This window comes from Bubalus kerabau, chromosome 9 (assembly GCF_029407905.1).
Source record: "Bubalus kerabau isolate K-KA32 ecotype Philippines breed swamp buffalo chromosome 9, PCC_UOA_SB_1v2, whole genome shotgun sequence".
NCBI classification, from domain to species: Eukaryota; Metazoa; Chordata; class Mammalia; order Artiodactyla; family Bovidae; genus Bubalus; species Bubalus kerabau.
The window spans coordinates 67,480,784-67,497,224 of NC_073632.1; the positions used below are offsets into that span (position 1 = coordinate 67,480,784).

The following is a 16,441-nucleotide window of genomic DNA, read 5'->3' on the forward strand; positions in this document are numbered from 1 at the left end:
AATGAGGCACTGGAATTTTTGAGAGTGCCTCCTCATTTGAGCGTTCAACCAAGATATATAACTTAAAAGTAAAATTGCTGTCTTGTAGGGTACACATGTTTTCAACTCCAAAGGTATTGTTAAATTATTCTCCAAGGTAGATGTGTCAATGTATCCTAAGACCAGTAGCTTCTGAAAGTTTCTATGTTCCCATATTATTGCCAACACATCATACAGTTTCTATGTTTTGCCAATCTACTAATTATGAAATATTGCCTCAATTTAACTTTCATCATTCCTAATAAATAATCAGTGAGGTTTTGCAATATTTTATCTATGTATTGACATTAAAGATTTCTTCTTATATTAATTGGCGCTCCATATCCTATGGAGAAGGCAATGGCAACCCACTCCAATACTCTTGCCTGGAAAATCCCATGGATGCAGGAGTCTGGTAGGCTGCAGTCCATGGGTCGCTAGAAGTTGGACACTACTGAGCGACTTCACTTTCACTTTTCACTTTCATGCATTGAGGAAGGAAATGGCAACCCACTCCAATATTCTTGCCTGGAGAATCCCAGGGATAGGGGAGCCTGGTAGGCTGCCATCTACGGGGTCACATAGAGTCAGACATGACTGAAGCGACTTAGCAGCAGGAGCCATATCCTATATCCATTCTCTATTGAAATATTTCCTTTTTATTGCTTTTAGGGTTTTATTTAATGTGTATTTTCTTTCCTAATCCTTTACTGGTTGCTTGAATTATAAATATTTTCTACCAATATGGGGCTTATCTTTCCATTTTGTGGTCTTTTTTTGTACAAACTTTTTTATTTTAAATAGCTAAAGTTATCAATTTTTTTAAGCCTTGTGCCTCTTTTTCTTCAACTGAAAGTTTGTACCTTTTAATCTCCCTCCCCTATTTCTTTCTTCTCCCACCCCCTCCCTTCTGGCAACCACCTGTCTGTTCTCTGAATCTATAACTCTGTTCCTGTTTTGTTATGCTTGCTTCTTTGTTTTGGTTTTTGATTCCACTTATAAGTGAAGTCACACAGTATTTACCTTTTTCTGCCAGACTTAACTCACTTAGCATAATACCCTCTAGATCCATCCATACTGTCACAAATGGCAAGCTTTCATTCTCTTTTATGAATAATATCCCATTGTGTGTGTGTGTATAGTCTCATATCTTCTTTATTCATTCATCTATTTGATGGACATTTAGGCTGCTTCCATATCTTGGCTATTGTAAATAATATGCATTGAACATAGAGGGGCATTTATCTTTTCAAGTTAGTGTCTTAATTTTCTTCTGATAAATACCTAGGAGGGGAATTTCTGGATATGGTAGTCTTATTTTTAATTCTGGGGGATTCACCATACTGTTTTCCATAGTTGATACACCAATTTACCATCCCATCAACAGTGCATCAGGGTTTCCTTTTTTCTACATGAGGATTGTGCTTCTTAAATTTGTGTAAGAGCTTTTTAAACAGCTTCAAACATCGTAAACGTTCTTACTTTTCTTAATTTTTACATGTAAATTTCTTAATGTAAATCTTTTCTTAATGTAATTTATCTTTACATTTTTAATCCACATAGGATTTATTTTTATGTATGGTATAAGGTAGGCTCACAAATTTATTTTTCCAATGTAACTAGTCAATTTTATGATCATCACCTACTATTTGATCTTTCACCACTGACTTGAACCTACTGCTCTCATATGTTCACTTCTCATATACACACAGCTGTTTGTAGGTCCCCTGTTCTGTTACACTGATATATTTGTGCATTCTCCTGGCAATACAATACAGTTTAATGACTATCCCTTTATAACAACTCTTGATAAATGATAAAGTTCATTCTCTTTAATCTTCTTCAAACGTTTTCTTCGGAGAAGGCAATGGCACCCCACTCCAGTACTCTTGCCTGGAAAATCCCATGGATGGAGGAGCCTGGTAGGCTGCAGTCCATGGGGTCGCAAAGAGTCGGACACAACTGAGCGACTTCACTTTCACTTTTCACTTTCATGCATTGGAGAAGGAAATGGCAACCCACTCCAGTGTTCTTGCCTGGAGAATCCCAGGGACAGGTGAGCCTGGTGGGCTGCCATCTATGGGGTCACACAGAGTCGGACACGACTGAAGCGACTTAGCAGCAGCAGCAGCAGCAGCAAACGCTTTCTTTTAGTTATCCTTGCCCCTTTATTCATCACCCACTTAATGTTTGAAACAATTTGTCAAGTCCTGAGAAAATTTAAGAATTAGATTGAACTAACTTTGGTTTTATGGATTTTTGAGAATCAAAATTTTTAAATACCAAGACTCCCTATCAAAAAAACTTGGCATAATTCTCCATTTAGATCTCTTTATATATTTTCCTCTGGAGAAGGGCATGGCACACTCCAGTATTCTTGCCTGGAGAATACCATGGACAGAAGAGTGGATTGCAAGGACTTGGACATGACTGAAGTGACTTAGTACAGCACACAGCGCAGCATAAATTCTTCAATAATATTTTAGGTTTCTATAAAAGTTCTATACATAGTATGTTAAATTTAATCTCACATATTTTATAGTTTTGTGGCTAGAAAAATAGGCTTTCTAAAAAATTCTATTTTTAAAACAATTGTATTTGATGTAAACAAGTACTATTAACTTTGTATATAGTTTTTTAGACAATAACCTTCAACTGTCTGATTATTTCTACTAATTTGTAAGTAGAGTCTCTTGAATTTTATATGTGCAAAATTATACTATCTATGACAGTGGTTTCTTTCTTCCTCTTCATTTTTTTTTTTTTTTGACTGCTTCACCCAACTTGTGGGATCTTAGTTATACAACCAGGGCTTGAACCCAAACCCTCAGCAGCAAAAGCACAGAGTCCTAAATACTGGACCACCAGGGATCCCTGTGACAGGGGCCTCTTATTTTTCCATTCCCTAGGCCATGTTGAACTGGCTACAGCATCCAGTACAATGCTAAACAGAAGTGGTGATTGCAGGCATCCTAAATCATTCCTGACTTTAAAAGAATGTTTCATATGTTTCATCATTAAATGTGAGATTCACATTGTTTTAGGTAGAAATCTTTTCTTTAATTAAACTTTCCTTTTATTCATGGTTTTCGAAGATTTATTAACCTGAGATGTACAAAATTTTTCTCTGTTGATATGTTAACATGGTAAATTCCACTAGACTTTACAAAGTTAAATTATCTCTGTAATCCTAGAATATGGGCTTCCCAGGTGGCACACTGGTAAAGAATCCGCCTGCCAGTGCAGGTGGTGCATAAGACAAGGGTTCAATCCCTGGGTCAGGACAGTCCCCTGGAGAAGGAAATGGTAACCCATTCCAGTATTCATGCCTGGAAAATTCCATGGACAGAGGAATATAGTGGGTTACCATCCATAGGATCACAAAGAGCTGGATACAACTGAGTGTGCACGCGCACACACACACATGCACACACACACACACGCAATCCTAGAATAAACCCAACTGATATTTATTCAGTTCTGAAAAGTTCTTAATCTCTATCAAAATATTGTCTCTTTCCTCATTCTATTTTATCTTTCTGAAAATATATAAAATTTATATATTTATGGATATATAGGTGTAGATACAGAGAAGGCAATGGCACCCTACTCCAGTACTCTTGCCTGGAAAATCCCATGGACGGAGGACCCTGGTGGGCTGCCGTCTATGGGGTTGCACAGAGTTGGACACGACTGAAGCGACTTAGCAGCAGCAGCAGGTGTAGATATAGCTGATACAGAGAGAGGAAAAAAGAAGATTCCTATTAGATACATGTTGGATCATCTTATTCAGTTGTACCCATTCTATTTTATTCTATTGTATTTTATTTTATTGTACTTTATTTATTTTATTGTATTTTATTTTATTGTACTTCTTTTCTTTTTAATATTTTATTTCTAATTTCTTTGCTACATCCTGGACAATTTCCTCAAGTCTATCCTAAAGTCATCAATTCTTTGTTAATCAGAATCTAACCAGATATTAGATCTCCCACTTAAATCTTAATTAATGACTACTTTTTTGTAATTGTAAACATTTTATTTAGTTCTTTTTCAAGTGAAAGTGAAAGTCGGTCAGTCTTGTCCAACTCTTTGCAACCCCATGGACTGCAACCTGCTAGTCTCCTCTGTCCATGGGATTCTCTGGCCAAGAACACTGTAGTGGGTAACTGTTCCCTTCTCCAGGGGATCTTCCCAACCCAGGGGTTGAACCCAGGTCTCCCAAGTTGCAGGCAGATTCTATACCATCTGAGCCATCAGCAAAGCCCAAGAAATTAGAGTGGGTAGCCTATCCCTTCTCCAGGAGATCTTCCTGACCCAGGGATCGAACTGGGGTCTCCTACATTGCAGGTGGATTCTTTACCAGCTGAATTACCAGGGAAGCCCTATTTTCAATCTGTATATTACATTCTTTTTTCATAGGGCCCTAATATTTATGGCTTATATTACTTCTTTCAGTACTTCATTCATTTCACACATAATTATTTTGTAATCACTTTCAGATTATTTATGTGTCTCATGTATCTCAAAAGTTTATTTTTCTGCTTATTGTTTTTGCTAATATCTCAGTCAGGGTTCACTCAGAAGACAAAAACCATATCAGTATTTTGAATAAGGACAATTTAATATAAACAATTATTAATTAAGGTGGTTAATAATGAAATGAGAAAAAAAGAAGACCAAAGAACACAATAATAGTGAATATAGAGAACAACTAATACTTCTAAGTTGAGGATAACTAAAAAAGAAACAAATTTGGAAAAGGACCACCACCACTCCAGCTCCCCTTAAGGTTGAGATTCAGACCTCAGTCCTAGAGAGGGTATGATTAAAGCTTACTGGGTGGCAAGGTTTCTGGGATGTTGTAGGCCAGAGCTATTTCACAGGAAGCTGTCCAGTGACGTACCAGCAACATTTGCTTGGGTACTGTAGGTCAGGGATGGTCTTCTGGAAGTTGCTTACTGGGGTATGGGCAACTCAGAGTGGCATGTAGAAAACTGCCCATTGGAGTGCCAGAGAAACTCCCTGGAGGGTGAACTCCACTGGGTCTCCCCGCTATCACTGATAGCCGAGCCTTAGGAGAGGAAAAAAAAAAAAAAGACACAAGAATTGGTAAGAAAAATCCTATTATCTGTTTGCCTTGCAGGTTCCCTCCAGAGCCATCTCTTGACAAAGCCTAATATTGCCCCAGCTAGCAAAAGGTCCAGCTCCATTACCAAAAATCAAGGCAACAGAGGTAGATTTGGATCTGATAATCAATAATTTGATGACTAGCTGTCTTAGACAAGTCTGTGTACTCCTTAATTTAGTATAAACCTCATGACAGCTCTGTGAGATCAGTACCATCCCCATTGTACAGGAAAGAAATAGGTTTACAGAGGTGAGGTAATTGTCTACAGCCATCCACCTAGTCAATGGCACCCCACTCCAGTACTCTTGCCTGTAAAATCCCATGGATGGAGGAACCTGGTAGGCTGCAGTCCATGGGGTCGCTGAGGGTTGGAGACAATTGAGCAACTTCACTTTCACTTTTCACTTTCATGCATTAGAGAAGGAAATGGCAACCCACTCCAGTGTTCTTGCCTGGAGAATCCCAGTGACAGGGCATCATGGTGGGCTGCCGTCTATGGGGTCACACAGAGTCAGACACAATTGAAGTGACTCAGCAGCATCCACCTAGTAAATAGTCAGAAGGCTGGACTCAGATTATTTGATTCCAGAACCTTCTTTCTTAAACACTGCACTCTCTGCATCCAGATTCACCTGAGTAAGGCAAATTAGAGAGCTGGTATGGTGGTCTTGGGCTTTCCAGGTGGCACTAGTGGTTAAGAACCTGCCTGCCAATGCAGGAGACATAGAGATGCGGGTTCAACCCCTGGGTTGGGAAGACCCCCTGGAGGAGGACATGGCAACCCACTCCAGTATTCTTGCCTGGAGAATCCCATGGACAGAGGAGCCTGGCGGGCTACAGTCCATAGCAACACAAAGAGTCGGACACGACTGAAGCAACTTAGCGCACATGCATGGTGGTCCTGGCCTGGCCTGAAAAGGCAGTCATGAGAACATTGGTGAAAATAGCTGGGGGAGACATTTCAGAATAAGATCTGATGGGTTTTGGACCAATTATATAAAATAGTAACCCCAGGATAATCTCAACTTCATATGTTTTATCCCATGACCCATATGGACATTTGCATTTTACAAACTCTGGGTTCAGAAAATATGGTCCTCATAAATCTAATTTATACGTAAAAGTCAAAAAATAAACCCTGGGAGCAGCATAGAACAAACTCCAGCATTCATTTTATATGATTTTGTATAAGATTTATAACCAATAAAAATGTTTACATGGAATAATTACACAAACACGCAGACACACACACTCACACACATAAGCCCTCTGGCATAATATTCTTAGGGCTGAGTTTGTTTTTACATATACCACACATATTCTTAAGGTTAATTGAAAGCAGAACATGTGCATGACTTGGTTTAAATGTTGACTCCTGTTCAAGTTCCTCTTTTGCTTAGCTTTTCTTAGCCTTTTTTTACTTTCAGTGTCAAAAGATCAATATACAATAATAAAACGATAGAGAGGATGTCTAATTAGGCTTTGTTTATACTCTAGACATCCTCTCAATCATTTTTATTGCTGTATATTGACCTTTCAGCACTAAAGGAATGGACAAACTCAAGACATCACCTCCTCCAGTGTATCCACATCCTAAGTCCCAGAATTTGTGAATCTGTTCTAGCACATGGCAAGGGGGAATTAAGGTTCCAGATGGAATTAAGGTTGCTTCAACCAGTTACCCCGAGATGAAGAGGTGAGCCTGGATTATCCAATGTAATTACAAGGGTTATTATAAGTGAGAGAGGGAGGCAGGAGAATCAGAGTCAGAGTGACACAACATGAGAAAGACAAATTCTTCCCGGGAGCCTCTCCAAAGGAGCACAGCCCTGCCTACACCTGAGACTCATTTCAGACTTCTGACCTCCAGAACTGGAAGATAATAAATTCATGTTGTTGTAAGCCACTAACTTTGTAGTAATTTTTATAGCAGCCATGGGAAACTAACACATCCTGCCCCAACATCTGAACAGGAGGAAATTTTGGATTTAAAGCCTTAAAGTCCCTGTTCAAATCATAATCCTAAGGATGAATGAATAAATCTTACCGGGTGGCACTGAACATTCCTTCCTTGCCTGCTCAGATGCTAAGGCCTCCCTTTTGATTTTTCTCTTGTCCATAGGCAAATTGTTCCCTAAGTCCTACAGCTTCACATTCAGAACTACTGTTTTAAGGTAATGTCTCATTCACTCACTCAATTAGTCAGTGAGTCAACAAGCATGTAGACCGCTAGCCAGACCTCTGCCCTGGACCTCAGATACAAAAATCTAACTCAGGCCCAAACAGTGTTTCAACTTATGTCCAAAACCAAATTCCTGATGTTCCTACCCAATTCACAACTTTCAGAGGCATCTTCACTTCAGTGGATCCAAATTCCATTCTTCTACTTGTTTAGGCCAGAATACCTGGAGGCTCCTTTCCTCCCCTCTTTCCTTCACATTTCCTGTGTAATCTGTCACTCTATCCTGCCTGCTTTGCATTCAGAATATATACACTTCTTACAGCCCTCGTTGTCCATCCATCAGGCCACTGTTTCCTCTTGCCCAAGAGCCTCTAACGGGTCACCAGCTTTGTGCCCTTCAGTCTGTTCTCAAAGCAGCAACCAGACTGGCCACATGTAAAACCTAAGTCCAACCCCTTCACTTGTCCTGTCAATGACTCCCATCTCTTCTCATCTCACTGGGAGTAAAACCCAAAGGCCCTGCTCCCTCCTCTGCTGTCCACTGCCCTCATTTCTGTGACTCTCTGCAGCACCCATTCAGCTCCAGGAACACCAGCCTTCTTGCTGTTCCTGGAACAAGACAAACACACCTGCTCCAGGGGCACTGGGCTTGCTGTTCCCTCTGTAGGGCTCACCCCCTCAGGGAGGTCATTCCTGCCCACCTTATATAAAAAAGCAAGCCGCTCACTCCGCACCCCTTCTCCTGCTACTTCCTGAATAACAACCTGTTTTATTTTTCTCCACATCGCCATCTCTTATATTACATATTTACTTGTTGATTTGTTGTTTCTTCAATTCCCCTCAACCATACTAAAATGCCAGTTCCATGAAAGAATTGCACCTGGCACATAATAGGCATATATACAAATATTTTTTTGAGTAAGTAAATGAGTGAATCGATCAATATTGAGCTCCTGCTACATAAATACCTGTTCAGGGTGGGGATACAGAGATGAATTGAATACAATATTTGACACTGAGGAATTTATTATTTGGAGTGACACTGTTTGACAGAACTTTCCATGGTGATGGAAATACTCTGTGCTGTCCAGTACAGTAGCCAGTAGCAGCAAGTGGCTACTGAGCACTTAAAACGTGGCTAGTGTGACTGAAGAATTGAGATTTTATTTTAATAATCTTAAATTTAAACATAAAGGTTGCATGTGGCTAGTGGCTACCATGCTGGAGAACACAGGTTTAGAAGAGGAGGTAGATCTATTAACCTGTTATACTGGTAAGAATGCAATATAACCAGTGCACAGGCAATAAAGTGCTGTGGGAACACAGAGGAGAGGGCCACTAATTCTGCCTGAGTGTAATTTCCTCCAAGAGACTTCCTAGGAGCACTCAGTGCTTCTCCCTCTCATCATTTGGCATTCCTGTAATTATTATTTATTTGTAGTCATTTACTTGATTCTAGTCTTTGCTACTGACTGGAGAAGGAAATGGCAACGCACTCCAGTATTCTTGCCTGGAGAATCCCATGGACGGAGGAGCCTGGCAGGCTACAGTCTATGGGGTCACAAGAATCGGACATGACTGAGCAACTAAGCACAGCACAGAACAGTCTTTGTTACTAAGCTATGAGAACTGGAACTGTGACCACCCTGACATACTGGCAGAATGCTTTGCAAGTAGTGAAAGTGAAATGAAAGTTGCTTACTCATGTCCAACTCTTTTCGACCCCATGGACTATACAGTCCATGCAATTCTCCAGGCCAGAATACTGGAGTGGGTAGCCTTTCCCTTCTCCAGGGGATATTCCCAACCCAGGGATTGAACCCAGGTCTCCCGCGTTGCAGGCAGATTCTTTACCAGCTGAGCCACTAGGGAAGCCCACAAATACTGGAGTGGTAGCCTATCCCTTCTCCGGTGGATCTTCCTGACCCAGGAATCAAACTGGGGTCTCCTACATTGCAGGTGGATTCTTTACCAACTGAGTGTAGGTGAGCAATAAATATTGGTTTGACTGACACCTGGGATGGTTATAGGAAGCTTCCTAAGGATATTACATTTGAGATGGATTTTAGAAGGTGAGTAGGAATTCGGTAGGCCAAGGCCAAGGTGAAGTAAAGAGATAGTAGGCAGGGAAAATGACACATGCAAAGAAAGTCAGATAAGCATGGGTGTTTCAGCTCTTCATTAGTAGACTTGAGAGTACACTGCGGTTGTAATGCATGTATTAGTGTAAACATACTCACTTTATACACTTGACCATTCAAGCTAGACAACTTTGTAAGAAAACCAAAAGACAGTATGAAATTAAAAGTTGGGCAGTTGTTTAGTGAATTGTGGCAAAGCAGATGTAGACTTTTGCACATCTTTAGCCCATAAAAGCCTTATAATAAGTATAGACTGAAGTTTCACTAGATTTTTCCTGATCTAGAATATTCTGATATTTCAGCTTGTGGAGACCTTAGAGATTATTTAACTAAAGCTTTCTCTGGTCAGATGACAGAAGACAGAGTTAATTAGTGCAGAGGTGGGACCATAATCCAGATGTTTTAGCTTGCTGTCTGGAGACATTACCAACATACGGCAATTACATGACCACATTTCATCCTCCCACTCTGACACAAAGCAAGTTACAGGTCCCACCATATGTCCATTAATAACCCCTCGTCACCTTACAAAATACACAGGAAGAAGACTCAGTCATAAATTCTCTATGTATGAGAAGAAACATCAAGGCTGCTTGATACAAAACAAACAACCATTCTAAGTTTCAATAAGCAGTAAACGTTGAAAGAATTATTTTAGTAATGCATTCTGAACTGAACTGCTATTTTTGCAAGCAACACAGGGTGCCTGTTCTGTGCAGTATATTAAATGACAATCGGACCACAGATCTGGTTTCCCATCCTGAATAGACCACTCTCTAGCTGGGTTGCCTAGCACAACTCAGACACCCTCTCTGAGCCTCCCCACTTCTTAATTTCTAAAAAGCAGAAACTGGATATCCAAGGTCCTCCCCAGTTCTATAGTTTTCATGTGATTTTTCTAAGTAGGAATGAAAGAAAAAACAGCAGAAAAAATTTCCACTTGGACAGAGGTTCATTTATGCTACTTCTCTGCAGTCAAACCAGCAGCCCTAATGATATTTCTCTATCAATTTATAAATTTGTCAAACTATACATGTCACATGGTACAATATTGGAACTAACATTACATCCTTTACAGTATTCTGCACTTGATGTGTGCTCCAGAAATGCTATCAACTAATTGTTGTCCCAGGTCTTACCCATCCTATATCAGCTCTCCAAGGTTCAAGACTCATTCTCTGAGATTTCAAACAGTCTTTCTTTGCAAACTGTTTTGTCTTTATCAACAAGTTACAACCAATTTTCTTACACTAAAAATATATTGACTTCCCTCGGTACAGATGTGATACAGATTATGCTTTATCCATCTTCATATTATCTTCTTTTAAAATCTCTTGGGGTCCCGGAGAACAACAAAGCTTACTTCATAACAAACAAGAACAAATAAAAATAGCTTATTGCTATGGAAGCAATTGTGTCTTACTACATGATATGCATATATATGGATCCCTAAACAGAATCACCATGGTTTACCTTTGACTCGTTCCACCACAGAAATAGAAAATTCATCTCCTTCTTTTCAATTTAGTTCCATCTTTCATGCACAAACAAAGGTAAGATTTTTCCTTTGACTAATTTCTTTTAACATATATGATGTTGATTCCTACTTTCTTGGGATCTCTTAGACACGTACCTAAGCATTCACAGTACAATCTCTTAGAATATGAGGATAATCTCATGCAAGCGCAATTAAGAACAGATGGTTAAAAACTACAAGGTAGTATTTGCATAAAAAGATCATCATACTTTGACACTGTAGCTTCATATTACTTTTAATTGTTTTCCTTGAAAGGAGTACTCCCACCTCCCTTAACCAAAAGATAACAAGAAAACGTGCCATATTTTTTTTTTATCAGAAAGGAAACATTTCATAGCAAATACATTGAGGAGTAAAAAGTATACAAGTTCATAAAGGACTATGATATACTGTGAATAAAACTGACACATCTGGTCAAATGTACAAGAAACATGGAGTCTAATAGACTTTAACCACCTAACCTGCCCATACACCAAAAGTAATCCACAAAGCCTGTGCACCAACATAATGGACTTATTTAAAAAAAAAGAAAGATTGCTTTCAAAGCAGAGTTCATTGACTTATTCTCTTCTGTACGTCACTGTAAATTAAGCTTACCAACTTGGTTACCTTATGTTCCCACGGCACCTCTGTCTTGCTCTGGTTTATAGATGGAAGGCTGAATAACCATTTAGCAGCTTGTGAAAAACATGATAGAAACAGGGATAAACTATTAAAAGCAGACCTAAAGAACTGAAGGAGGAGTCAGTCAATCTTCAGCTAGAATAAAACCACAATCTGGGCATTACAAAAGTGATTAGTAAAATTTAGAAACTATGAATGGCCCCTTCCACAGGTGGCCCTGGATGCTCCTGTTTGGTTCCACACAGAAATCTACCACCCAGACCACAGCTGATTGAACTACGGCTGGTCACGTGATGTAAATACAGCCAAAAGTCAGCTGAACAGTAAGTTCCAGGATGACCTAGTATGAAAAGACATTAGAAAGAAAAAAGATCCAGTAAGATTCTTGACAAAAGCAAGGACGATTCCAAGCAGATTCCAGTTCTACTTGGAGTTGGATTAATGGAGAAACACCAGGCTGTTGGCAACGAGAACTGAAGCTGAAAAGATGATCTGCGTAAGATCCTTGAGGGGTCAAGAACAAATCAAAGTTATAAAGAAATCAAAGACATAAGAAGCACAAACCAAAAGTAAGCAATGATGTTGATAAAATAAAAGAATGAGGCAATGATTTATTAGATGAGAAGGAATGAGACACACATTAAAGAGGAGATAAATGGAGGCTCTGTTGTCAAAATCCCTAGAACTACCTTTCACTTCTAATCTGTGCTAATTTCCTGTGCTTGGATTTTTCTGAGACTCCATATCTTTTATTTATTTTTCTAAAAGTCCATAATTACTTAAAATAGCCTGGAAATATCTTCATTTCCTAAAATCAGAAATGCCTAAAGTCTTTTGTCTATAAACTCTGAAGATTTATCACTTTCTCACTGGTTTATTAGAGTTCTTTGCTCATCAGGTCTATAAATCTGTAGTATATGTTCATAATTTGACTTTTAACATAATACTAGACAGCAGTTATCGGCATTTATTATGTTCCAAGCACTATAAAAACTACTTTACAGGAATTGTCTCACTGAGTCCTCAAAACAACCATCCATGAAAAAAGTATGGCACCAAGAGTTTAACAAATTTGTCTACAGTCATAGAGATAATAAGAGGAAAGAAAGGCAGGGAAAACCCTGTGTGTTTGACACTGCAGCTGCTCTTAACCACTCAGCATCACCATTTCCCTTATTGCTACTTTTTAAATTGTGTTAAAATATGCATCGGGCTTCCCTGGTGGCTCATCTGGTAAAGAATCTGCCTGCAATGCAGGGGACCTGGGTTTGATCCCTGGGTCGAGAAGATCCCCTGGAGAAGGAAATGGCTATGCACTTCAGTAGTCTTGCCTGGAGAATTCTATGGACAGAGGCGCCTGGTAGGCTACAGTCCATGGAGTTGCAAAGAGTTGGACATGATGAAAGCGACGGAACATGCACGCAAAATACACATAACATAAAATTTGCCATCTTCACCATTTTTAAGTGTACTGTTCAGCGATGTTAATCCATTCACACTGATGTCCAACTGTCATCACCGGTCATCCCCAGGATTCTCTTCATCTTTCAAAACTGAAACTCTGTGCCCTTTAAACAATAACATTCCATCTCTCCCCATGCCAACCCAGCCTCTAGTAACCACCACTCTACGTTCTGTCTCTAGGAATTCGACTACTCTGGGTATCTCATAGAGTGGAATCATACAGCATTTGTGCTTTTGTGACTGGCTTATTTTACTTAACAGACATAATGCCTTCAATGTTCATCTATATTGCAGCATGTATCAGAATTTCCTTCCTTTTTAAGAGTAATATTCCATTGTATGGATATACCAGATTTTGTTTATCCATTCATCAATCTATGAACACTTGAATTGCTTCCACCCCTTGGCTATTACGAATAATGCTACTATGAGCTTGGATGTACAAAAATCTTCTTCAACATGTTCTTGCCTTGAATTCTTTGAGTATGTACCAGAAGTGGGATTGTTAAATCTTACGGGAGTTTTATTTTTAATTTTTTTTAAAAACTGCTATACTGCTTGTCATAGCAGCCTACACTATTTTACATTTGTTACCAACAGTGTACAAAAGTTCCAGTTTTTCTGCATCCTCACCAACACTGCTTTTAAAAAAAAAATGGTAGCCATCTTAATGGATGTGACATCATTCTTCTCTTAATTTACGTGTTTGGGAAATTTTAAAGTTTTTATGTAGATAAATTAGCAATTTATATCTTTAAGGTTTTAATATATTATTTCAAAAACTCTTCCTCATTCAAGATTATATAAAGATTCATTTCTATTACATTTTCTTGTTGTTTAGTGGCTGTATGTGAGTCTTTTGCAACCCCACGGGCTACAGTCTCACAGGCTCCTCTGTCCATAGGCTTTCCCAGGCAAGATTGCTGGAGTGGGCTGCCATTTTGTTTTCCAGGGGATCTCCCCTACCCAGGGATAGAAACTGTGTCTCCTGCATTGGCAAGCAGCGTCTTTACCACTGAGTCAGCAGGGGATGGGATTGATCATGTGAAGTAAAGACTAACCATTAATTCTTCAGTTATAATAATTGAACTATTCTCCTACTGTCAGTTTTTAATACTGTCTTTCTCAAGTAGTCTGAAATTCCATATTCAGTATATGCTAAATATGTATGTGTGTGTGTATATATATATATATACACATATATATGAATAAATTTCTGGACTATGTATTCTGTTTCTGTACCACAAACACAGTGTTGATTACAGTACCTTTATAAGGCATTAAAGTATGTGGTAGGACCAGTATCCCTTCATCACTCTTGTTTATCTGAAGTGCTCTAGGCTATTCTCACATATTCAGTTCAGTTCAGTCGCTCAGTTGTGTTTGACTCTTTGCGACCCCAGAGGTAAAACATTTCCACATAGTTAATTGCCTCCCAAAGATATTGCCACATTATAAAATAATGCAATATAATTAATGTTCACCAAAATCACTGCAGATGATGACTGCAGCTATGAAATTAAAAGATGCTTGCTCCTTGGAAGAAAACCTATGACCAACCTAGGCAGCATATCAAAAAGCAGACACATTACTTTGCCGACAAAGGTCTGTCTAGTCAAAGCTATGGTTTTTCCAGTAGTCATGTATGGATGTGAGAGTTGGGACTATAAAGAAAGCTTAGCTCCAAAGAATTGATGCTTTTGAACTGTAGTGGTGTTGGAGAAGACTCTTCAGGGTCCCTTGGACTGCAAGGAGATCCAACCAGTCCATCCTAAAGGAAATCAGTCCAGAATATTCATTGGAAGGACTGATGCTGAAGCTGAAACTCCAATACTTTGGCCACCTGATGCAAAGAACTGACTCATTGGAAAAGACCCCCATGCTGGGAAAGATTGAAGGTGGGAGGAGAAGGGGACAACAGAGGATGAGATGGTTGGATGGCATAATGCCTCGATGGACATGAGTTTGAGCAGGCTTCAGGAGTTGGTGATGGACAGGGAAGCATGGCGTGCTGCAGTCCATGGGATCGCAAAGAGTTGGACAGGACTGAGTGACTGAACTGAATGAATTAATGTTCACAGTGATCACTTTAAAAATCATCACAAAAACTTTAAATCTGCTTAACAGCATTGACAGAAATAAGCAGAAAAGAATACAATGCATTTAATGATATGTATGTAAAATAACTATAAAAAAATAAAATTTTAGCTTCTTCAAAAACTAAGGGACAGAGATCACTAATATTATGCATTCACAATTTTTTAAAAAAATAATCATTTAGGCACAAGGATACACTGGTGGAAACTGGGCCAAAATTCAATTAACACTTGCTGCTGCTGCTGTCACTTCAGTCGTGTCCGACTCTGTGCGACCCCACAGACGGCAGCCCACCAGACTCCCCCATCCCTGGGATTCTCCAGGCAAGAACACTGGAGTGGGTTGCCATTTCCTTCTCCAATGCATGAAAGTGAAAAGTGAAAGGGAAGTCGCTCAGTCGTGTCCGACTCTTAGCGACCCATGGACTGCAGCCTCCCAGGCTCCTCCGTCCATGGGATTTTCCAGGCAAGAGCACTGGAGTGGGGTGTCATAGCCTTCTCCAATTAGCACTTAGGGTGCGTTAAAATATCCTTTCCTGAGAGAGGAGGTCCCAGAATTCCTCAGTGACCCAAGGATCATTGCACCTCCTTTCTCATTAAATCATCTGAAATCTTTATATCCTGACTATAGTTTCTCTCTACTCTCTACCAAATAATTATTGGTTAGTCCTCCCAGCTTGCAATGAAAACTATGATGCTTAAATTTCAAAGAATGTCCAGTCATCCTGTTATAGTCTCTCTTTCTTGAATCAACTCCTGAAGATGACTGAACTACCACTATCATTTGCATTATAACACCCAGTATGACATTCTTTCTTTTGTCTCTTTGCCACATGTCTAGCCTATCATTGGCACATCATTTGTCAACCATCATGAGCCAAAAGTTCCCTTCAGAATACAAATGGCATAAACACAGCCCACATAGGAAAGCATATAAGTTGCAGACACATTTATCTCAGGAGACCATGGTAGAAAGCTCATTAACCAAGAATATTTTTAATACAAGGTGCTAACATCTCTTTGTGGTGTATTCCACATAGTGTCCAATATGGTAGAGAAGAAGCAAAGCAACTTGAGCACACAGATATATGTTTTAAGAGCATATTTTGGCCTAAAGAAAGAAAGATTGGCAGCAAGGAAATGGCAACATTTCAGAAAGTAATCCCAAAGTCTATGGCAGCAGGAATGCAGAGGAGTCATGATGTATGATTGAATATAGTTGAAGAATAAGACAGAAGATTTCTTAGA

The 16,441-nt window shown here is 39.4% G+C and overlaps 1 long non-coding RNA gene across 2 annotated transcripts in view; it reads right to left on the reverse strand.

Annotated features, from left to right (window-relative positions):
- Positions 1-2,135: 2,135 nt before the first annotated feature.
- Positions 2,136-16,441, reverse strand: part of LOC129619946 (uncharacterized) — a 95,657-nt gene continuing 81,351 nt past the window's right edge. Inside the window, exons 4-5 of one of the 2 annotated variants that reach the window (XR_008698309.1) lie at positions 4,858-5,092; positions 2,136-2,228 (exon numbers count right to left, since the gene is read on the reverse strand). This is a non-coding gene — a long non-coding RNA (uncharacterized LOC129619946). Of the gene's footprint in view, positions 2,229-4,633; positions 5,093-16,441 lie in introns of those variants that run through there. The other variant, XR_008698308.1, reaches the window with a different exon arrangement.